Source organism: Meles meles, chromosome 20 (genome assembly GCF_922984935.1).
Source record: "Meles meles chromosome 20, mMelMel3.1 paternal haplotype, whole genome shotgun sequence".
In the NCBI taxonomy this organism is placed as follows: Eukaryota; Metazoa; Chordata; class Mammalia; order Carnivora; family Mustelidae; genus Meles; species Meles meles.
Window position 1 is genome coordinate 25,846,577 of NC_060085.1, and position 25,131 is coordinate 25,871,707.

The 25,131-nt window shown below is 47.6% G+C and overlaps 1 protein-coding gene across 2 annotated transcripts in view; it reads right to left on the reverse strand.

Moving 5' to 3' along the window:
* The window catches only part of ARHGEF3 (Rho guanine nucleotide exchange factor 3), a 320,726-nt gene that overhangs the window by 252,334 nt on the left and 43,261 nt on the right, over positions 1–25,131 (reverse strand). The window contains exon 1 of one of the 2 annotated variants that reach the window (XM_045991711.1): positions 19,851–19,885. The exons of the other annotated variant lie outside the window; for it this stretch is intronic. The gene's annotated coding sequence lies outside the window, so the exon portion shown is untranslated. Of the gene's footprint in view, positions 1–19,850; positions 19,886–25,131 lie in introns of those variants that run through there. 2 annotated transcript variants of the gene reach the window in all.

The window sequence follows — 25,131 nt, forward strand, 5'->3', positions numbered from 1 at the left end:
CTGGGGGGACGACACCCCCAGATGCCAGCCTCATCACCAGCACAGTGGAGAATCCTGACCTTCGGACATCAGCAGCTCAGTGCCAGGCCCTCTGCCAACCCCAGTGCCTTCTGTGGCCCAGCCCACCTCTACCATATGCTTATTCGCCAAGTCAAATCAGTATAAACACCTCCTCACAGAAGTCTATATGATAGCAGGATGGGAAACCCTGAACGCTGTCACCAAAAATATCACTCCACAATCAAGTCTGATACCAGCCTCCTGAGAACAGGGGTTTTTCTCTCTCACAGTGTAAACAGCACCAGCCCTGGGGGCAGAAGACCCTGGCTGGAGGCTGGTAATTAACTACACGACCTTGGACAAGCTGCTTAACCTGCCTGAGCCTCAGTCCTCCGGATATGATAATATTCATAGCTCATGAAAAGGCTCAATGTTAATTTTCATAGCTGTTATGACGATCAGACACTATTTTTAAAAATACCACAAAGTGGGCAGCTGGGTGGCTCAGTTGGTTAAGTGACTGCCTTCGGCTCAGGTCATGAATCTGGAGTCCTGGGATCGAGTCCCGCATTGGGTTTCCTGCTCAGCGAGGAGCCTGCTTCTTCTTCTGACCCTCCCCCATCTTGTGCTCTCTCTCTTTCATTCTCTGACTCTCAAATAAATAAATAAAATCTTTTTTAAAAAATACCACAAGGCTTTGTTGACTAAGCAGTATGATGCTATGTGAAGCTTGGGGCAAAATATCTGCATAAAAATGTAAAGCCAAGGGCTGATACCCAAGATCTCTAAAGAACTCCTCAAACTCAACACCCAAAAACGGACAATCATGTCCAAAAAATGGGCAGAAGACATGAACAGACACTTCTCTAAAGAAGACATACAAATGGCTAACAGACACATGAAAAAATGTTCACCATCACTAGCCATCAGGGAGATTCAAATCAAAACCACATTGAGATACCTCCTTATGCCAGTCAGAATGGCCAAAATTAACAGGACAGGAAACAACAAGTGTTGGAGAGGATGTGGAGAAAGGGGAACCCCCTTACACTGTGGGTGGGAATGCAAGTTGGTACAGCCACTTTGGAAATCAGTGTAGAAATTTCTCAAAAAATTAAACATAGAGCTACCCTATGACCCTGCAATTGCACTACTGGGTATTTACCCCAAGGATACAGATGTAGTGAAAAGAAGGGCCATCTGTACCTCAGTGTTCATAGTGGCAATGGCCACAATCACCAAACGAAGAAAGAGCCAAGATGCCCTTCAACAGACGAATGGATAAAGAAGATACGGTCCGCATATACAATGGAATATTACTCAGCCATCAGAAAGGATGAATATCCAACTTTTGTATCAACATGGACGGGACTGGAAGAAATTATGCTGAGTGAAATAAGTCAAGCAGAGAAAGTCAATTAGCATATGGTTTCACTTACTTGTGGAGCATAAGGAATAACATGGAGCACATTAGGAGAAGGAAAGGAAAAGTGAATTTTGGGGTAAATCGGAGGGGGAGACAAAGCATGAGAGACTGTGGACTCTGAGAAACTGAGGGGTTTGCAGGGGGGGATGGGATGAGTGAGCCTGGTGGTGGGTATTAAGGAGGGCACATATTGCATGGAGCACTGGGTGTGGTGCATAAACAATGAATCTTGGAACACTGAAAAAAATAAAATTAAATTAAGATGTTTAAAAAAAAAAGTAAAGCCAAAACGAAAACATGGCAAGCACACAAGGTGGAACCATACAAGCTTTAGTCACGAAGGCGGGCAGGCAGGATTCCTGGAGTGCTGGTGCGTCAGGCACTGTGCTGGGCACTCACCTGCTTTGTCAGGCATGCAAATAAAAACTCACAGAAAAGTTCGGTTCATTCATCCACATGTTTGGTCTTTCCAGAAGAGCTGGCTTTGGGGGGTTGAGGGTGGAATCTGGATATTTCTCTAAAATTATTTGCCAGGAAGGGAAAAGAACTTCATCAGCCCCATTCGTTTCACCACCCCTCACAGAGGAGTTCATGTGTTTCCAGCATTATATACCCCACTTGTCTCAAGATACTACCACTAACATTGATGGGTAATCCTTTTTTTAAAAAAGACTGATTGATTGGGGCGCCTGGGTGGCTCAGTGGGTTAAAGCCTCTGCCTTCAACTCAGGTCATGATCCCAGGGTCCTGGGATCGAGCCCTGCATCAGGCTCTCTGCTCAGCGGGAAGCCTGCTTCCTCTTCTCTCTCTGCCTGCCTGTCTGCCTGCTTGTGATCTCTGTCTGTCAAATAAATAAATAAATAAATTTTTTAAAAAAGATGATTGATTGATTGATTTTAGAGAGAGCTAGAGAGAGAGCATGAGCAGGGAAGGGGCAGAGGAAGGAGAGAGAATCCCAAGCAGACTCCGCACTGAGCCCCAACATGGGGCTCAATCCCAGGACCCTGAGATCATGACCTGAGCCAACTGATGGGTAATCTTGTAATAGTTTTCTTATTAGATCCATAACAATCCACAATCCACAAACAGTACAATCCACATTCTTCTGAATCCAGGATAATAAAAGAAAATGAGATGGGTAGTGGGAAATACGACTGGCACACACCGCATCAATTCTCAGACCTCTGTTTGTAATACCTCAGGATACACACTATGTCAAAGAGAAATGGCAAATGCTAAAAAACAAAAACAAAAACCAACAACTTAAAAAATAAAATCTTCCAGACCTAATTAATTCATTTTAACTTACTTCATATGCCTTGATGATCCTTTAGGAACAGACTGGGTGGCCAGGTGGCCATCATAAGCAGCCCAGACAGTGAGGCTCTTTGAGGCATCTAGCCCATAAGAGACATGAAATAATTATTTTTTGAATCAAAGAATCCCAAAGTGGTTGGACTTGAAAAGAGGTGTTCAAGAATCTGCCACTAGAGGGCAAAAGAGAGTAAAATGTCTTCGCATATTATTTTTTGTTGTTCAAACCTGATCTCAATTTGAGACTCCACTAGAGAAAAACCTTAAAAAAAAAAAATCACTTGAAGCTAAAATTGGACATTCGAAGTTTTTCTGATTAAATTCTGATGAAACTTTCAGTGCTGACCTAAGAGCTCCAAGCACCTGTTTAAAATGGAAATAGGTTACCAGGGCTGGGTAACATATTAATACCATTAACACCAACCATTAACTCCCACACATAACAAGAAGCAATTCATCAGCTGAGCCAGCAACGGGCAAGGCCCTGGGGCATGGGGCTCGGGCTGAGTGAGCTTCGAATGAGAGGAGTGAAGAAGGCAGGTGCTGGGACCTCTATGACCATGGCTGCAGGGAGGGAAAGGAAAACGGGGCTAGAACTAAGCCCTGTTCTGTGCATCTGGGAACTATGGCTCCCCACTCAGAGAAGAGATTCACCATCTTCCACACACCCACCCTGGAGCCCGGGGAGTCCAGAGACACCCCCCCCCCACTATTTCTACATCCACTGTGCTTCAGACCCTTCCCTCCCTGACCCAGGCCAGCCCCCAATCTTGACTCCCTGTGCACACTTCGACCATCAAGGAGCTGTTAAATCTCAAACAGTCATTCCCTCCTGATCCTTGCATCCCATTTCAAATCTTCCAAAGGTTCCATACCTCTTAGAAAATAAAATCCAAGATAAAAAGTAGAGCAAAGTAGACTAACCACTACACTCCCCCACCCCACCTACCCCTGGACTTATTTCCTGGGATACCCACCCCAGCATCCCCATACCACACATCCAGCCCTGCCGAAGGATGCCCCCCACCTCCATTCCAACATCTAGGCCTGTAGTGCTTGGTTCTCTCCAACCGACTGAGCTTCTGAAGACCTAGCCCTGGGCCACCCTTTCTGAGAAGCCTTCCTGACCCCCATGACTTCCCTAAGAATAGACCACTTTCCCTTCTGTCCCCAAATTTCAGTTCAGTCCACCCACACGCTCTGGGGGGAGTTTCTGCAGGACAGGGTCCACATTTGGTGATTTCTGCCTGGTCCATGGCCTAGAAGAGAACTGGCCTTAGGGACGGGGCTGAGGGAGCTGGCTTCTTGGAAGGGGCTGCTATTGGAGGAAGCACAGCTCGTGGTGGGTGGGAAGATATATCAAAAACAAACCTTGCCCCCTGACAGCTTAGCAGCGGGCTTGTCTGAGCAAGAAAGACCGGGCAAGAGTGGGGTCTGGCAGCTTCTCCATAAACAAAGCGGACAGTACAGAGCCTCCCCAGCAGGACACATTGTCACAGGAACTCAGAGGAGCTGTTTGCAGGGGCTTTCCCCCCATGCATAGACACCTGCTTGACAGAGAAAGACAGGCTGGAAGTAAAATGAGAGACCCCAGCAAGAGATGGGGAGCAAGGGATAAATGATCCCTTACCCCACGGCTCTGACTCACCCCTCCTCCTGCACTTCTAAGGAAACCCAAAGGATTTTATACATTTACCCATCGAGGGGCTCCATGCCCCAACCTAGAATTTCTGGAGGATGCTTATAACTTGTCAACTTTCTTTCAACTTTTTTCTTTCAACTTTTCTCTTGTCAACTTTTTCTTTCAAAAAAGTCATGCTCCTGGGATGCTTGGGCAGCTGGGGCGGTTAGGAGTCTGCCTTCAGCTCAGGTCATGATCCCAAGGTCCTAGGGTAGAGTCCCATATTGGGCTTCTTGCTTGGTGGGGAGCTTACTTCTCCCTCTGCCTGCTGCTTCCCCTGCTTGTGCTCTCACTCTTGCTCTCTCTCTCTCTCTCTGACAAATAGATAAATAAAATCTTAATAAAAAACAAAAAGTCATGCTCTTGACAAACTTGTAAACCACTATAAGCAATGTGGCATGCAGGGTCCTCTGGCCTCTATTTCCCCATTTGCAAAACGAGGAGGGAGAGACCTCAATGCCTTTGATGTCCTGAGGCTATGGGATGGTGCACAGGGTGGTTTTTAGGGCTCCGGAGTTATTTATGCAAACACCAAATCAGTAACCTCACGCACTGCCGCTCGCTTTTCAGTGCCAAATTTTTACAGTCGGCCAATGCTTCCTGCACACAGACAATTGAAAAACAAACTCCCCTTTATTCAAAAGAAAAGGGGCCAAACCCTCTCTGAACAACAACAACAAAGAAGCCCAAACCACTGCACTCAGACAGAAGGAGGCCCTCCACTCAGTCACTTGGTAAGGCTGTTACTTGGTAACGGTATACTCAATATTTACAAATATGTACAAACATTAGTACCCTTTAAATGTGACCAGGAAGGTGGTTTAACTCCTTTTCTCCTGGTCATTCTGGCTTTTTTTCCTTTCCCTCCCTGCAGCCAAGAGCAACACTGGATAGACGCTGGTTCACTTCCCCGCTTTCCTGGCTATGGGGCTCCCTGGGGCAAAGACCGTGTGCAGGGCTCTGTGTGGCCGTGAGCTCTTCCACGGCCTTGGCAGTCTAGTGGGGGAGCCACAGCCAAGCCCACAGGCCAAGCCCTGTGGCGCAGGGACCTTCCCAGCCTTCCTCAAGCCCTCTTTCCCAAATACCAGTGGAGCACCAGGCAGCAGGTCCTGTGGGTTTTCCTTGGTTTGACTTTTAACTCACACAGTTTTGAGGAATGGCCGATTCAGTCACGGCTTGCCTTCATGCTTTTCTCCTCCTTGTGGGATTAATCATTTTGGGATCCACAGGAAGTTATATCCATGTGTTATGCCCAGGAGCGCACGGAGTCCTATCCTCACCAGACGCCATGAAACAGACCCACATACACAGTCATGCATGTGGGTCTGGGGCCTCATGATGCCTAATACATCCATACGGGGAGATTCTCATGCAGCTTCATTACTAGTTAATCATTAGGACTGACTTCTTGATTATTTACACCTGGTGCTTTCCATGAGTTCAGCCAACAGATTCAGTATAACAAGGATTTTGAAGACTTTTTTTTAAATCAAAAGTCCTTTTTTAAAAGATTTATATGCATTTATTTAAGAGAGAGCGTGTAAGAGAGAGAGCGCATGAGCAGGGGGAAGGGGAAGAGGGAGAGGGAGAAGCAGGCTCCCCACTGAGCAAGGAGCCCGATGCCAGACTTGATCCCAGGACCCTGGGATCCTGACCTGAACTGAAGCCAGACGCTTAACTGACTGAGCCACTCAGGCACCCTAACCCAATGTCCTTTAGTCAAAGACATTTAACTTATCACAAGTGATCCTTGCCTACTCATCAAATCAATTACTTTGAGAAATCCGACTCAATTACACACTAATTCCAAAAATAACCTCCATGTAATAGGAAGAAATATTTTCAGGTTGTACTGCTCTTCCTCCACTTAATTAAAAATTATGAGTCTTTTTTTTTTTTTTGATTTATTTGACAGAGAGAGATCACAAGTAGGCGGAGAGGCAGACAGAGAGAGAGGAAGGGAAGCAGGCTCCCTGCTGAGCAGAGACACCAATGTGGGACTCGATCCCAGGACCCTGGGATCCTGACCTGAGCCAAAGGCAGAGGCTTTAACCCACTAAGCCACTCAGGCGCCCCAAAAATTATGAGTCTTAATGAAGGAAACATAACACACACACAAACAACAACGGAGAGATCACTACGTGTGGTATATTTAGTCCCTAGTAAGCAAGTCCTGCTCTCCTCCGTGAATGTGAACCCTGACTCCGCCATGCACCAACTGTGTGGTCTTGGGCAAATGACTTGACCCCTCTGAGTCTCTGCTTTCTTGGCCATAGAAGGAGGTGGTAAGTGGCGTCTGTATCAGCAGCTGGCTGTGAAGCATCAAGGAAAAGTTCCTGCCAAATGCTCGGTGCAGGGCGTGGCCTATGGTGAGGCCTTTAAAAACTTAGCTCTTGTGATTGTGAATGTTATTATTACCCATCTACAAAGAGCTCCCCATATAACTTTAGCAGATATAATCTTGGCGTATCAGATATAATCTTTTTTTTTTTTTTTTCAGATTTTATTTTCTTTTATTTGACAGATTGAGAGAGAGAGAGAGCACAAGCACACACAGAGGGTGTAACACGGGGCTCGATCCCAGGACCCTGAGATCATGACCCAAGCCAAAGGTAGACATTTAACCCACTGAGCCACGCACACTCTTGCAAAGACCAGTTTGAGGCAGATTTACAGTAAAGCCCAAGGTGGGGACCTCTTTTTCTTAAAAGGGAATCTCCCCAATTATATATGTGGCAGGCACCACAGAACCCGGATCCTTCCTTGGTCACAGGTAACAACGGATGCTCACGAACATCCCTGCCTGGTAACATTCCTCCCCAATTCTGGCTGTGATGCTGATCACTCCTGATTCATATTTTTTCCTTACCGGCTAACTAGAAGCCAGTTTTCTGTATGTAAACTTTATCTAAGTGGAATCATACTGTGTTATACCTAACCTTCTGCAATTGTTTGATATTTTACATGTTTGACATTTACCCATGTTGATACACACAGGCCGTAACTGCTTTAGAGCACTCGATGGTGTGGATATGATGGCAATTTATTTGTGAATTTCCCACTAATGGATATGTATGCTGTTCAAAGTTCTCTGCCATTACAATGCTGTGATAAACACACAACCATTCTTATTAGGATCTGGAGGACCTATCCCAGCCAGAGTTTCTCTGGGGAATCATGACAGAGGCTGATGCATCCCTTTGTCCTTACCAACAGAACCCAACATGCTGCAGTTAAACATTCTCACCTTCCCAAACCCCCTGTAGCTATGGAAGGACACACACCCCGGTTCTGGTCAGAGATGTAGGCAGAAATCTGCTGAGGATTCCCGAAGGCCTTGGCTTCCCTGCCTTAGTGCTGACCCTCCCTTCTAGTTCCTCCCCAGCTGGAACATGGGCGTGAGGGCAGGAGACGAGCAGCCATGGTGGGAACATAAGGACAAAAGCCGCACAAAGCGGACAGCAAAGTGAGAAAAGACTTGAATGGTAGCCAATCGGATTATTTAGGTACTAGATTAACCTCTCCCTACACTCAGTTCTACTTATGTATCAGTCTACAAAGGAAGAGAAAATATTTCCGCACACAAGATGTGTTAGTCTTATAGTCTTATATACTAAAACCCTGAGTGAGTCTTAAATTAAATATATATATACATATATATTTATAAGTTTATATATACGTATATATACATATATATGTACGTATATATGTATATATACGTATGTATATATTTATAAATATATATATGTATATATATATTTAATTTAAGACTCACTCAGGGACTACCAAAATGGAAAGCAGAACACGCACCCCAACACTTTCTGAGTGCTTACGAAGAATAAGAGAGTAACAACGATAACAGCAAATACTCAAAATGCATTTACTTTGGTGCCAGGTGGTTCTCTAAGCCCTTCACATCTATTACTTCAATTAAGTTTCTGAAGGGGTAGTACGATTACCAGATGGGGAGCTGCACAGGCTGTTCATTAACTCGCCAGCATCACAAATCTGGGGGCGGGGGGCAGCGTTGGGACCTATAAGCCTAGCACTACAGGGAATGTGGCGAGCTAAAGACCAGCCCCTGAAAGACACCCTTGTCCCAGTCCCCAGGGACTGGGAATGTATCGCCTTGCACGGCACAAGGAACCTCACTGATGTGATGAAAATAAGAATCTCAGGCGCCTGGGTGGCTCAGTGGGTTAAAGCCTCTGCCTTCGGCTCCAGTCATGATCCCAGGGTCCTGGGATGGAGACCTGTATTGGGCTCTCTCCTCGGCGGGGAGCCTGCTTCCTCCTCCCTCTTTGCCTGCCTCTCTGCCTACCCGTGATCTGTCTGTCAAATAAATAAATAAAATCTTAAAAAAAAGAAAGAAATTAAGGATCTTGAGGTGGGGAGAGTATCCCGGATTACCCAGGCAGGCCTGACATCCTCCTCATCATCAGGCTCCCCTAAGAGGGAGATGGGAGCGTCAGAGCAGTAGTAGGAGACATGTAGGAAGCAGAGGGCAGAGACCCAGGGAAGGGGCTATAATCCAACAAATGCTGTCAACCTCTAAAACTCAGAAAAGGCCAAGAAACAGATTCTTCCCCAAAGCCTCCAGAAGGATCCAGGCCTACCAACCGCTTGAAGGGAGCCCCATAAGACAGATTTTAGACTATGGGCTTCCAGAACTGTAAAACCACTGTTTGAGACCAGAACTGTTTGAAACCACTGTCTGCAGTCATGTGTTACAGCAGTCATAGGAAACAAACATGGCTGGTAACTCTGACACACGCACGTGCACGCTCACACACACCCCCACAGGCCGTGCCTTCCAGAAGTTCATTCGCCCAGAGAGGGAGACACACAAGCCACTACCTGCTCTTAAAGACTAGATGGAATAAGGGTCACAGACCCCCAGGCACAAAGGGCTGCGGGAACTGGGGGAGAGCGCCTGGTCCATGCATGTGGGCCCCTGACCAACCCAGAAGAATGTCCTCGGCACCTACGACTGGTTACAAGACCCAGGGAGATCATGACAGTCTGGAGCCGCTTACTAACGGACTTGTCAGGGGACTCGTTTTCTCACGGATCCACCCTGATAATGTTTCCGCATCTGTAAGAGACAAAAACTTGGCAAGGGAAAGGCAACGCCCTCCGAGCTTCCTTCCTGGAACCCTCCAGCGGCTTGTCTGGATTTACCAGCCGGGTCTTCCTTCCATTCCTTTGGGCTGGGCTCCTGGTGCTGTCAGTCTATGCCTGACATTTCCTCTTTCTCTGGCCAAGGTCAGGCACATAAACAAACTACTCTAATGTAAGAGCCAGCATCATCTTCTACCCACAGGTCCCCTTTCAAGTAACTGCCTCCCCCATGCACCAGCACTCCCCAACATCTCACCCTGGCCAGCCCGGGAACCTGAGCCTTCCCCATGCACTCAGAGGATAGTGCAGTCCAGGCGGTCCCCGAGATAAATGGGGGCTCAAGGGATGAATCGATCACCCTCTTTATAGGACGTCCACTTCAAATCCGCAAAGGAGGGGTGCTGCGTGGCTCAGCCGGTTGAGCATCCGACTCTTGGTTTCAGCTCAGGTCATGATCTCGGGGTCATGAGACTGTGAGGTTGAACCCTGCATCCAGCTCCCCTCTTTTTTTTTAAATAAACATATAATGTATTTTTATCCCCAGGGGTACAGGTCTGTGAATCGCCAGGTTTACAGACTTCACAGCACTTACCATAGCACATACCCTCCCCAATGTCCGTAACCCAACCACCCTCTCCCAACCATCCTCCCCCCAGCAACCCTCAATTTGTTTTGTGAGATTAAGAGTCCCTTATGGTTTGTCTCCCTCCCGATCCCATCTTGTTTCATTTATTCTTTTCCTACCCCCCCAGACCCCCCACGTTGCATCTCCACTTCCTCATATCAGGGAGATCATATAATAGTTGTCTTTCTCCGATTGATTTATTTCGCTAAGCATAATACCCTCTAGTTCCATCCACATCGTCGCAAATGGCAAGATTTCATTTCTTTTGATGCCAGCTCCCCTCTTGACATGGAGTCTGCCAGGGAAATTCTCTCTCCTTCTCTTCCCCCGCCCCTCCCCCTATTCAAGCGTGTACACCCGTACGTGCTCTCTCTCTCTCTCTCTAATAAATACATAAAGTCTTTTAAAAATCCACAAAGGAGCCCAGCCTAAAATGCAGACCATAAAAGTCAAAATTTTAAGCTACACCGTTGGGCAAAAGAGACTCTGCTTTTGCTGAGAGTGTCTTCAGGATGTGGGAGATGGGAAAATGCAGGAATAACTAAAGAGAAATGACTGTGAGTACCTGTTAGCTCTTCATCTGGATTATTGTAGCAATCCCATCACCCCCATTTGACAGACGAGGAAATTGAGGCATGGCCACAGACAGGAAGCAGCAGAGCAGAATGAGAGCTCGGGGAAGCAAACACTACCGTAAGTAGTCAAAGTGTCTGCAGTAACCCACCTGCCACCTGAGTGCCACCTGTCACCACCTTCACTCAGTCAAACGGGATGACAAGGACTAAAGGAGCATTCCCAATGGGAACTGTGTTTATTGCACAACAGAAAAGCCTCAGCATGAATCAGAGTCACAGGGAAGCTCCCTAATCAATAAAGCATTCCAGTAGCTTGACAGTCTGCCCCTCCTGTCCCATCAGCTCTGCCTAAGACCTTAACTGTCCATGGCTAGCAGCTAAGCATAAAGTTTGGAGAAGCAACTTGAGTCCTTAAAGGGAAGTGGGCATCGCCTCCACAAGGCTCTGCTCCCTATATGCAAAAGGCAGAGAATAATGTTAGTAGTGTGCCCAGCACAGGGCCTGCTCCTTATACTGTAACTTGGCACACAAAGGGAAGGCTGTGGGATAAAAATAACTCCAAGGGCTTACTTGCCAAACATTTTCTAGTGCACAAAATGCTTTACATATAACATCTTGTTTGGGGCAAGTTCCTGGTTAGGACATCAGCAGCACACAACAGGAGAGACAAATGCACAACATACACCCACTCCCCAAAATGAGCCACTAGCTTACCTGTAACACCGAAGGTCGATAAAGGTCACACACCCCACTCACTGTCTGTAAAGTCATCCCTAGCACCTGGTGCCCAGCTGGCGCTTAATAAATGTTGAATGAATTCTGAATCAATAGGAACCACTCTTACTAGGATCTGCTACTTTCTCTGCTGCCTTGAGCCACACAAAGCAAGTGTATATATATAGAAATCACCCCAGGCGCACGTTCAAGTAATGTGAGCGCAAATCACTGAGAGGCCGGGCTATGTCCGCACCTGCCGGGGAGCTCCCAGCTGTCGGTGTCAAGGACCAGTGTGAAGTCCACGTGGAACAGCCACACAGACGAGACAGACCTCTCTTGTTTTTAAGCAAACCATCAAAGAGGCTCACGGCTTCCCCCAAAGAAACCCCACACCTTCGGCCAGGAGACAAGGAACTCATTAGGCAGGGCTGCCTCCTACCATGTCCATTGTCAGCAGGCACCATCCGGGCCCTCCGAGAACAGCTCCCAGGAGCCCACATGCTGACAGGCGGCATCCGGGACGATCGGATTTCTATCAGCAACGACACATGGCATTTCTTGCTGGCTCCCCTTCAGGACCCCACTCCATCCCCGGGAGGCAGCTCACAGCTTCTCCTACTTCCTCAACAATCACGCCTTTAAGAAAACGGCAATGTGTCAGGGGCACACACAACAGGACCCACACAATCACAAATTCAGGGTGCTGCCTGCCCCGCACGGCCCCCTAGGCACGGTCACAATTCCTCGTGCTCCCCTGCTCTCAAGGATGTGCCCACAAATCTGTCTCTGCCCCAGCCAATGAAACCACATCTACCCCAGCCCACGAATGCCACAAGAACCTCCCTTCCAACACTCAGAGAACAACCCTCCCAGCTGAGTGTTCCCTCAGCTCCACGGCACCCCCTGCTTAGGATGGCTGAAGTTCAAAACCACTGACCCCCACTCTGGTGATTCCCTTTACAGAAAGTCGGAAGTCAGGATAGTGGTCCGCCCCTCCCCCAGCCGCCACGGAGGGGGCCACGGGCAACAATTCTAGGCATCGCTCATGCTGTGCTTCCTGATCTGAACGCAAAGGTGTATTCTGTGGGGGGAAAAAGCCGGAGAGCTATGTGGTTACGTGCAGCCTCTTCTGCTTAGGTGTTATTCGTCTGCAAAAAGTTAATAAATAAACTGTGGATTCAGATGAATTCTGTTTGTTCTGGAACTTTAGAGATTGGAGGTGGGGGTTCAATTACACCATACGTCAGCCACATAAATCACAGACTTTCCTTCTCAACAGCCTGAAAAACCAGTTGTTCCCGCTGCTGAGAACCACAGATCGCACCGATTTCAGAAGCCCTTCCAACAGCCCCGAAGGAAAGGCGGCCACAAAAGGGCGGCGGTGGCACATACCTCCTGCTGAACCTGAGCTAGAACCAATTTTGTTTGTTCCAAGATCAGGCTTGGAAAGTGACCCCGTGGTCTTCCAGATGAAAACAGGCAGCCAGCACGGCCTGCAGAAACTCCGATTTTTAAAGCAGCCTGGAGTGTCATAGGGGATGGATGCCTTGACTGTAACACACATCATTTTTGAAAACAGAGGCCAGGCCTGCAGCGCCCACCACACCCCTCCACATTTACCTCCTTGCTAAGCCTTTTCCTAGCTGGCCAGGGACGGGTGTGTTCCAGGAACATTGCTGCTCATGAGTCACCCTCCCGGGGCCTGACAGCTGCTCCTGGATCCTGATCAATTTCCTCCAAAAGACTGGTTTTGGTGTTTGGGGTTCACGGTGCACTAACTTGCAAAAATAGAACTCTCCTTTTTACGAGCAGACTGAGCAGCACATGAGTACCTAAGTCTCCGACCATGCATCACCCTCTCCCCCATCCCCAACCACTCCCTCCAGCCCCCAACCCCTGCAGAACAGGAAACATTCATTTCTGAGCCCCTTGGTCAGTCATTTGGCCACACCAACCATCTAACAGATGCAAATTTCTCATCACCTTATCCCAGCAGGGCTGCTCTGCTGGGCAGCTGGGGTTTGATGCCACAGCCCAGAGGCAGCACCGGTCTTTTCTAGACAAAGGACAAGGCTGACTTTGGCCTGACATCATGGCGATTATCCTAGCCTGCTTCGTGCTAAGATCTCCAAAATATTTTAAACGGTATAAATTCTTGGGCAGAAAATTCTGTTGAACCACGTTGGATGTACTTTCCTAGAACAGCTCAAACTTCGGCAAAATTAAAACCATGCACTGTTCAGGATGATGAGTCTGAGGAGGCAGCTCTGCCAAGAACAGCCTCTTCTGGGTTCGCGCAGACGTCCTGGAGTCGACTGAGAATGGAAACCATGTTCAGGCTCCTTGGGGCCCCTTCCTCCTGCTGCCACTCTGTGAGCTCCACAGCAGAGCTGGGATGACCCCCGCCACCTGTAGTAAAACTCCATCCAAGAGCCCTCGTGAAGGCCAAACACACTATCCGGGTAATGCTGGGAGGTGGGGGAGGGGAAGACCTGGGATTGGAGCCCCAGAGACCTGGATTCAAATCCAGCTCTGGAATCATGAATAAGTCACATCTCTCCAGACCTCAGTTTCCTCATCTGCAAATTCCACAGGCACGAGCAGAGCATGTCGTAAATCCCTTGCAAGTTGGTGACTTCTCAATTCCAGCCCAGAGATGTAATTTAAAGGTTTTTTGTTTTGTTTTGGTTTTTTTGCTTTTTTTTTTTTTGGCCGATTGGTTGCAAACCTTTCAAACTCTGAAGTGCTTTCAGGAGAAATCTGGAGATTTTACATTAAGATCCTGACTTCTGGAGTCTCTCGGGAAAGCAGCAGATCTGGTCACAGTGGGCTTGCATTCCCAAAAGGAGGCAGGAACTGGAAGGAGGAAACAGGCCCCAGGACAGGGAACAAACCAAACCGCCCATAACGCCCTGGAGGTCCTGCAAACAGTTCAGTTTGGGACTCCTGACCCTAAGTCTGGCTTATTTTCCTTCCCTTTAACATATTGCTTAACTTTCTCACTTTTCATTTCGGCTGGAAGACTCATGAATAAATTCTGAAGTCAAAATATTCCACAGATAATCTGTTCCGTGGAAATCCACAACACTGGGGGCCTGCGCCCCAGCCCGCCAGCAATTCTCCTAATTGACCATTCAGGGACCCAGAGCAGTTTTAAAAGTCCTCCCCCCACCCTTTGACCTTTGTGGGCTGTCTCGTCCAACCCCCTACCCCTCATCCAGGTCCCTCAGCCCCCCGAGCCAGGGACACGTGTTTGGGAGCTGGGACAGTGAGGTCAGAGGCAGGCGGGTTTCTGAGGAGGTCAGAACCGCATCTGCATTCTGTCATCCTTCTGGACAGGCCAGCATGTGCAGGGCTGCCTGTGGATCTGCCAAGTCTCTGGAGCAGTTCAAACAACAAGCGAGCCACGTTGCAGCAAGCAAGGAGGAGCGCGCGTGGAGAAGCGGCTCTGGCCACTCAGCTGTGTCTGCAGCACGAAGCAAGGCAGGTAGCAGGGGAGGAATTCGGGGCGCATCTCTTCAAAGGAAACACCTCAGCCAAGAGCAGCAGGAATGGGAGCTCTGTTCCCAAACCAGTCACGTCCCACTGGTAATAATAACAGTGTAATGACAGTGACAGGAACAACAGCAGCAGCATGACCACTAACACGTGAGCCCTTCCTCTGTGCCAGGTGCTGGTGGTATTCACACTGCTTTAGAGGAGAGGAAACTGAGGCCCGAGGAGGCCACAGGCTTGAATAAGATCACCAGGCGGCAAGCGGTGGCTCATGAACCAGATCCCAGGCAGCTGCCTCCTGAGCCCAGCCTCTCCCACACGGCTCCCTGCTGCTTGGCCAGTGTGTGAGCCTCATAGCACAGGGCCTTGCTCCTTGGGATTCAGGGACACCTGCCCTTTCTGTACTGTGTCACATTAAAAATCACGGGGGAATTTATTTGCTCGTGCCCTCCTTGCTCCATGGAAACTATGTCTACCGACCTCTAAATACACAAGTCATTGCGGAGGGCTATACACAAAAAACACACATACTATTCTTCACGCAGAGTTTGGAGGATTTTTAAGATTAATTTTGGCCATTTGCAATCTGTACCTTACTCCCCAGTGTTAGGTTGGGGTTCTTGGGAGCCTCGAGCCCTGGCTCCCAAGAGCCCCAACCATCGTTAGGAAGAAAGGATCCCAACATTCGTGAAAAGGCCTGACTAGCAGGAAGGGCTCTCATGAAAAACAGACATGGGCTGTTTTACAAAATGCACTTTACCCCAAGAAAGAGATGTCTCAGCCCTCCCTCCCTGTCTCTAGTTCTTAACTTACCCCCGCTCTATTAAACTTAGAAAGAACAGATGAGCAACAGCCAAGTTAGAGGGAGGAAATGAGCAAAAGAGGAGGGTCCTAAGAGGTGATGCAGGATCTCCAGGAAGGGGACCAAAAGGAAACTTCAAAGTGGGATTTGGCCCCAGGGACAAGGTTTCTCTCCCCGGTTCTGGTGATGGGGTGCATTGCTACCGTGAGAGCACCATCAGGAACTTGCAAACTGCGGACATGGGAAGTCGACGAGGAAAGGTGAAGCTGGGATCCACATGCCATATTTCATAAAATAGGGAAGGGTCCAGCCTAATGAGGAAACACAAGCACAGTCGAACAAAAAAAGTTATAGGCATCAGAAGGTTAAAGTTAAACCACCTGGAACTTACATGGATGTGCTGGTTCCGAGCACAAGCTCTCAGACAAGAATCTCACTCTTTTCATGCCCTAAGAGGGAACTCTCTGGAGAGTCCCCATCTGGACACGCTGAGGACAGTTGTTCCCGCTGGAGGCTGAGGGGCTCCCAACCCCAGACCCTCGCTAGCAAGCCATGCCTCCTCCCTTGCCCCCAGGTGACCTCGGCAATGTGTGGAGATCCTTTTGGTTGTCATGAGTTGGGGGAAGGTGTGTTACTGGCATCTGGCAGGTACAGGCTGGAGATGCTGTGCCCTACAATGTACAGACCAACTGTCCGGTCCAGAATGGCCGTGGTATGCAGGCTGAGAAACCCAGATCTACACTGAAACAAAGGTGGCGGGTGAAAGTTTGACGTCAAAAAGAAAGGTGTGGGGCGCCTGGGTGGCTCAGTGGGTAAAAGCCTCTGCCTTCAGCTCAGGTCATGATCCCAGGGTCCTGGGATCGAGCCCCGCATTGGGCTCTCTGCTCAGCAGGGAGCCTGCTTCCTCCTCTCTCTCTGCCTGAGTCTCTGCCTACTTGTGATCTCTGTCTGTTAAATAAACAAAATATTAAAAAGAAAGAAAGAAAGGTGTGCCACCACGATCATGAATTTACCTGCTGTGTAACCGAGGACTTCGGTCCCCTCACCTGCACGAGGGGATGATCAGCCCCAAATCCCGAGTGAACTCTGCTGGGGCTTAAGGAGACCTGGTTTTGGCAAGTGCTTGGTCACGGGTTTCACTCCATCTTCATCCCCTGCAAGGCTTGCAGATGCTCTGACTTGCACTGCGGCTAAAGGAATGGGATGGAGGAAGAAGCCGTGGAGTCTGGTTGGGGGGAGAAGCAATGTCTCCAATGTCTCCAGACTGCCCCTGGGTCCTACAAAGACCCACTGAGGATGTGACTCCCTGGTGGAGTGACGGGAACTCGATGGGCCAGGGACCTCACTGCTCCTAGCAAGCTGTGACAGGTAGGTGGGGTTGATGATGGGTTGGGGTCTACAGGGCAGGGCATCAGCTCCGTGACCTGCCTCAAAACCCAGGAATTGCTCCCATTCCTACAACAAGACAACCACAACAGAAGTAAGAATAATGTCCAAAATCTGTTGAACACTTAACCTGTGTCTGGCCAAGAATTAGGCCCTCTTCGTGGGTGATCTTATTTAATCCTCACAACCACTGTGGGAAGTGGGTAAGATGAATATCTCCATTTTATAGGAACTAAAGTGGTTTGTCCAAGGCCTCCCAGCTCAGACATAACTGGCCTTCACACCCAGAGCTCAGACGCCACAGTCCACAACCTTATGCAAAACAGCGCCATCCTCCAAAAGTGTACCATTTCCATCACCAACTGGACCGCCATATTCTAGAAGAAAGCCAGAAACCAAACTGATACCATAATTTCAATTAAAATAATTAATGTGTATGCATATTCGTACCAATGCAAGAAGGAAATTTCCTGCAATATTCACTGATTAACAGCATTTACTGATGAGTGGTAGAATTATACATGATTATTTTATTGCCTCTTTATATTTTTCAAAACTTCTCAAAGTTTTCACAATGAACACAAATAGTTAATAATAAAACATCTTTTTTAATTAAATTTATAAAATTTTCTTTTTTTTTTTTAATATTTTATTTATTTGACAGAGAGAAATCACAACTAGGCAGAGAGGCAGGCAGAGAGAGAGGAGGAAGCAGGCTCCCCGTGGAGCAGAGAGCCCGATGTGGGGCTCGATCCCAGGACCCTGGGATCATGACCTGAGCCGAAGGCAGAGGCTTTAACCCACTGAGCCACCCAGGCACCCCTAAAATTTGCTTTTTTAACTTATTACTTTTTAGCAAAAAATCCACCAAACAGCCTTCAATTATTGTCTAGACCAGAAGTTGACAAACTATGGTCTGCCTGTTTATGTAAATAAAGTTTTATTGAAACATAGCCACACCCATTCATTCACATAAATGACTGTGCCTGCTTTTTGTTACACCAGTAGAGCTGAACAGCAGTGAGTAGACACATGGGAACACAGCATCCCCTTTCTAATCTGGCCTAAGATGGACCTCTTATTTTCCCACTTCAACTTCTCCTCACAATGTGTCTCTGCTTGTTTTGTTAGAGCCCAAACTGGACATAGCAGGAAGCTAATGAGGCTAAAGCCCCTTCTTAGAAAGGAATCCATATGGTCTTGCACTTTTACAAAATTTGGAAATTATTTTTTTTATTTTAAAATTATTTTTCTTGAGGAAGCCCTCCCCCAGATTATGTTTCAGGCTCCTCAAACTTGGATCCACCCCTACCTAAAGCCCTAGGCACTTAATTGCCCTTATTCCATTTTTTTTTTTTTAAAGATTTTATTTATTTGAGACAGACAGAGAGGGAGCACAGAGGGAGAGTGGGAGGGAAAAGCAGACCCTCCACTGAGCAGAGAGGCCGATGTGGGGCTTGATCCCATGACCCTGGGGTCATGACCTGAGCCGAAGGCAGAGGCTTAATTGAACCACCCAGATGCCCCATCCTTATTCTATTTTTAAGACCACAACCTGTTCGGTGGTGAGAAAGGTCTGGTCCTACCAATCCCCAAGCAGCTTTAGGCATGATGAGCTCTTTGGATTTCCAAACCCCTGATGGCCAGCTCCCACAGATGGAAGCAGTTACCCTTCAATATACAGCTCCAGAGACCACAGGGAAGGGACCCTACCCACCCACCAGGCCAGTCCTCAGGATCCACCAGGAAGCTCAGAGCAAACCATCCAGACAGAGGAGCCCTGATGGCACCCACAACCATGACGGGAAAGGAGTAACACACCAGCTCACACCTACCATCTCTCAGCCATTCATTACCTGCACTGAAACCCCACTAGTCAATGCAATTTATGTATTTCCTGATACAGAGCCGTCACATTTTCAAAAGATAAGAGGCAGGTGGAAGTTACAAAACTGCCTTCTAAAAAGTCAAGTTGGTCACAAGAACAAGAAAAGGATCAAATCACATAACGTGTGTACAAATACCTTATTGTTTAGTTTAAAAACTTCTTCCAGTTCAAACCATTCTGGTGGGGCACTTACATCAATCCAGAGCCTACAGAGCCCAGTCGTCCAATCAGATGCCCATCCATGCCTTAACAGTCAGTGGATAGTGTCCTTCACTCTCTAGCTCCTGGTCTATTCTTATCTCGTCTCTCTCCACTGTGAGGAGGGGGCTTTGTGGGGTGCAGCTGGCGGTTTTGATAAGCAGGTGTCATGAGTATGAAAATGACCTTGCTCATCAGCTGGTGGGAACCCAGCAGACAAGGGAGTCACTGTGTCACTGTCTACCAGGTCCCAGCCCCCAAAACAAGGCACAGTGAGGCCCTGGAGTTGGGGGAGGGAAGCTCTTCCTCCCTCTCTCTCTCTCTCTCTCTCACACACACACTCACACACACACCCCAGACTGGGGGGGAGTCACCAGACAAAAGGAAACCTGCATAATTTCACCATTTCACCCAAGAGAGGAAAAGATTCCACTGAACAGGAAAATTAAAATCTAACAGTGAGGATGTGTTGAGGTGTTTTCCAAACAGCAGAGAGGGACAAAGATAAACAAAGGACACTGATCTCTCAGAAAATCAAAGGGAAAGTCTGCATTCTCTGCAGAGCTGGCAAACGCAATTAGGAGAGAGTCGGCGGATGCGGAAGGAAGGGAGGTATACTCACCCAGCTGATTCCAGCCTCCAGACAGCCAGGGCCGTGTCAATGCTGTTACTGTACCAGCCACTGGAAGGGGGCCAACACGCAGGACATGCTCTGGTGGCGGGGGGGAGAGAATGTCCCCTAACCCAGTTTCCAATTAAATGTGGGTTAACTGGCACTGCTCCTTGCAGCTCAAGGGGCCGATTCAGAGCTGCAAGGAGCGTTTTTCAAAGTTAAAAAAAGAGCTGAGCCCGCCAAGCCAGCACCTTTTATTTTCTCCCATCCTGTCAGTTGCTCAGCCTGACCCATGGCTAGCTGAGTTGACTCGTTGGTCCTTGGAGAAAGAAGCCCTCCCTATCACCATCAGCTCCAGACCCAGACACCCTCCCAACACATGTGGGGCTGAACTCCATTCTGCATTTCCCATGGAGTGGTCACTGCTGCCCAAGGATGAGTCACCCGTGAAAGCTACACATTGTCCCCAACAGACAAAAACGCTCAACCCAGGAGAGTGGTCCATTCGCTCTTCTCCAAGCGCCAACCTCTGTCTGTAACTTCTAGAGGCTCCTGCCACCCAGGCAGTCACTCTTCTCTTCGGTCACTGACACAAACATGAGGAGAGAGCCTTCGGTGACATTCTAGCACGAAGAGAGTGCAGACTATGAAAACCGAAGCCAACTTCCAGCAAGGTGTTTACAGGCCAAAGAGAAGTATAGATCAATTTGTTGGCAGTAATACTAAGTCACATTTATTGCACATCGACGAAGGTACTGGGTTAAGGCAGTATGCTTTACCCATGATTTCATTCAGTCCTCAAGGCTACCCTATAAGGTAGGCCCTATTATTAGCCTCACTTTACATTCAAGAAAACTATAGCCCAGGGGCGCCTGCGTGGCTCAGTGGATTAAAGCCTCTGCCTTCAGCTCAGGTCATGATCCCGGAGTCCTGGGATCGAGCCCCACATCAGGCTCTCTGCTCTGTGGGGAGCCTGCTTCTTCCTCTCTCTCTGCCTGCCTCTCTGCCTACTTGTGATCTCTGTCAAATAAATAAATAAAAATCTTAAAAAAAAAAACAAAAACAAAAACAAAAAACTATAGCCCAGAGAGATTAAGTCATTTACCCAAGGTTACACCATGCAACAGTCAGGATTTGAATCAAGGCAGTCCATCTCAAGAGTCTGGTTCTTAAATACCACGTTATCATTATTACTAAACCAATTTAGAACTGCAAAATTAAAGGCATGTTAGAGTGTTCATACTTGGGGGGAGGTTATGATCTTGTCAGCCTACTTTTACATCACTTCTCACCCTACCTCCCACCAAGAGATGCTAAAAACTGGCTTTTCAAATATAAGAATCACATGTGCCAGACAATGTGATGAGCACACGACACCTGTCAAGACCACCCTATGAGGTTGGTATTAATATGATCCCATCTACAGATAAAGACACTGAGGTTCAGGAAGATTAACAGCCTTGCCCAAGGTCATAGAACAGAGCAGGGATTTGAACCCAAGAATGTCAGTTACCAGCACGTACATTCTATTATATACAGCACCTTTCACAGAGTTTCAAGATTTTTCCAGGGGGGAAAAAATCAAGAGTATCATGAAATAAGAGTCAGAACAAAGTAGGTGGCTGGCCTATAGCAGCAGATCATCTGTCTGGCCTTGAACCTGCATCAGCCCATGACCTTCAGCAGACCCTACCTCTCTTGAGGCCTCAGTTTCCTCATCTATGAAGGAGGAGAAAGGGAGCAAGGGGGACTTCCAATACTACGACTGGACAGTGCATTCGTAACCCCCTAGCGCACAGACGGCTCGGCATTTATCCTCTGTAGATGGTAACTTCCTTCCTCTCTCCTCACACAAGTCTTTAGGAACAGGTTCCTATCTGTCCCTGGACTCAGGTTGGTTCACCCAGTAGAGAGTTCCTAGGGACAGCCTGAGGCCAGGCTCTACTGGGGTAAAGCAGGGAGGCTGGGAAGAAGCTAGTAAAGAGGGTTTGAACAAGTATTGCACCTTGATCTGAAGACTAGAAACATATGTAGAAAATCACTGAATTTGCCCTGAATTTGACACACACCATATATAAAATGAAGCTTAAAAGACAAAAAGTATGTGAAGATATGACAAATCATACAAGGCAAGATTTTGCCAAACTAAAACTTGGTTACTATACAAGCTCCACATAAAATATTTAACATCCTGTCAAAGACACCCCTTTGAAAGTGTCTACCTTCTAAGTTTATTTTGGAAAGGAGACAATAGAGAATCACCAAGATGAATGATTACATTGGGTGAGTGCGTCAGCAGTAAGGGTGACCCAGGGTCACCCTTCATTTAACAACCAAATCTCAAAGTGCCTAGCTGACACCTTAACTCCCCACTCCTGTTTCTATGCGTAGTTCAGTGGAACAAGTAAGGCCTAGAATTTCAGATAGAGATTAGAATCTGGCTCTGACACTGACCTGCTGGGCCCTAGGCTTAGATCACAGCCCCCTGCAGTCTCCCCTCCAATCCATGAAAAAGGACAGCAAAGACCACAAAAGAAGGGGGATCACTGGCCCCAATGACATGGACATCGGGTATTTCTGCCACTGTGCTTCTGATTGCCCAACTGTAGGTAACAGTACTTGGCCTTCCTACCCACTCCCCTCTCTGTCCAAGGATTCAGATAAGGCTGATCTTATCCCCAACCCTCAAGGTCCAGAAGACAGCATGTGTCCCAAGCAGAACAAATATGAGTCTACTTGGGAAGTCTTGTTGGAACAAGTAGGAATGATAAATTCTCAGCCTACAGCTGTGGGAGAATGTCAGAGTGTTAGAAGCTCCAGAGCTGGAGCTTCTGGGAGGTATCATGTAAAGGAAGTCTTCCTGGGAATGAGGCCAATACAGAAGAAAGTGGAGCCAAGAGAAGGAAAGAGTGAGAGCAAAACCTAATAATGCTGAGCCCCTGGATCCAGCTATGCCTAAAGCTACCCACTCTTGGGCTGTCCATTTATATGAACCATATATGCCCTTAATCCACGTTGAATCCAGGCTAAACTGTGTTTCTGTCACTTGGAAAAACAACAAATCCTGACTAATGGAACCACTGCATAGAATTGTAAGAACTCCGAGCCACAAGAGGCACTGGAGGCCAACCAACCAGAGTGCTTTGCACATATCAGCATTTAGTAGCAATATGCTGGCCTAACAAATTAATGGTTTGTTCATCACTCCAGTTCTGACTTCTCAAACTGAAGTTAAGCTATCCTGTTGACATTATTCTAAACCACAGGATAAATCAACTGCATCTTCACGGAGCAGTAATTCAAATGACGGCAAGTAGCTTGAAATGGTTTTTCCTTAAAAGAAATACAGAGCTCAACCAAATGTGGCTCACTCCAGGAAGGCAAGGATGGGTCAATATTAGGGAAATCTATCCATATAATTTATGTCATTAACAAGATCAAGAGGAAAAACACATGTCTCCTTAGATGCCAATCTTGTTAAATTTGAACATTTATTCCTTTTTTTTTTTAATCTCTTAACAAAATAGAAATAGAGAGCAACTTCATTAAGAGATATATAGCTTAAACTGAGAGCAGGGATTCCTACTGGTGTCAGTGGAAGGTAAAAATGACCCAAGATATCACCATTATTTAACATTACTCAGGAAGCATTTGCCAATCTTTTAGACCAATAAACAAAGTTTTACCAGATGGGAAGGAAAAAAAAGCAAAATTCCATTAACTTGCAGATGATGTGATTATGTTATGTGCCCCAGAAAAAATTCTCCCCACAAAAAAATAAATAAATAAAACAAGCTCTAAAAAACTATTAGAACCAGTAGGACAATTGTACAATATCTGTCAACATTAATAAAAGAAATTATTCATCAACAGCTTTCCTAGATACAAACAAAACAAAAACAAGAAAACGTGAGTGATTTTTCTAAACACATTCTTTCTTGCACTGTTTTTTCCACTCCCTGTTTAGTTCCCTGCCCTTACAAAACCTAAACCGAACTACAAAACCCTGCAGGGCAGGACCCCTGTTAGAGGTCATCTGGCTCCAGCCTGTGCTGGTCCCTGTAGATCCCCGAGCTCAGCACAGTGCCTGGCACACAGCCAGCTCCATCAGTACCCATCCTTGAGGAAGACGTTGGCTTCTGGTCGGACTGCACACAGGTGGGACCAAAGCCACATTGTCCCAGCTGCAGTCCTGGGGAAAGTCTTTACCTGAGTTCCCATGCTCTCCTTCCATCTAGAGAGCAAACGCCTTAAAACTCTCCATCCACACCCCAGCAGAACACCCCAGACTAAACCAGTGCTTTGTAACTGCATCTTGATTATTCTGTGGGCCGGGTGAGCCCTTCAACCATTGGGGTTCCACACCCCACCCCCAGCCTCCCCAGCTCTCCAAACCTGATTCTCTACCTTTGGAGTTGAAAAGGTTGAATTACCTCCAGGGAAAGTGCCAGGCTCTTGCCTGGAAGGAATGTATATTTGATTCCCCAGGAGGGAGATTGCCACACCTGCTCCCCACCAGCAAGGGTTCAGCATCAGGACGGAGGCTGCCTTTCACCCAAGACCCATCTTCCACAGACTGGGGGCTGTAAGAGTTCCATGGATTGGGTTTCCCCGTACCACCTCACAATGTTGTGCCCATTTGAGTGCCCTCCAATCTGAGTGGCTTTAAACATTTCCTAGTGGGCAGTTTGTGCCAGACCCCACTAGACCCTTCCATAAGCCCTTCTTGTCCTATGTCTCCTATTCTTTAGCTATGACTTATACTCATGGCTCCTTCTACACTGTGAGCATGGTCCACATCCAACTATACCCCTGGATACAGACTGTACAGCCTGGCGGTGCATGGAGCACATGAACAGTACTCGGATAATTGTTGGCTGGGTTTTTTTTAAGAGATCAGCATACATTAGGGACGCTCACTGGAAAGTAGAGGGCATGCGTTCTGATGGCTCTTCCTTGGGTCTGTGGTTGGTGGGAGAATGATTTAGGGACTGAGAGTGGACTCAGGCCAGGTGCCAGGTGCTGAGTAACAGAACTGGACATTGCTTACTGAACCTTCCTGTCGACTGCCACTGTTATCTGCCTTTCACGGATGGCGAACTGAGACTTGGAAAATGTCGACACTGAGCCAAGATCATCACCACCTCCCCTAACACCCTCCTGGCAGTTCCCCTTGTCACTGGAGCTGCCCTATAAGAAGGAGGCCACCAGGAATTAGGACATGCTGATGGGCTCCCATGAGCAGAATGCCCACCCTCCATGCCTCAGTGGACTATCCTGGCTAAAATCT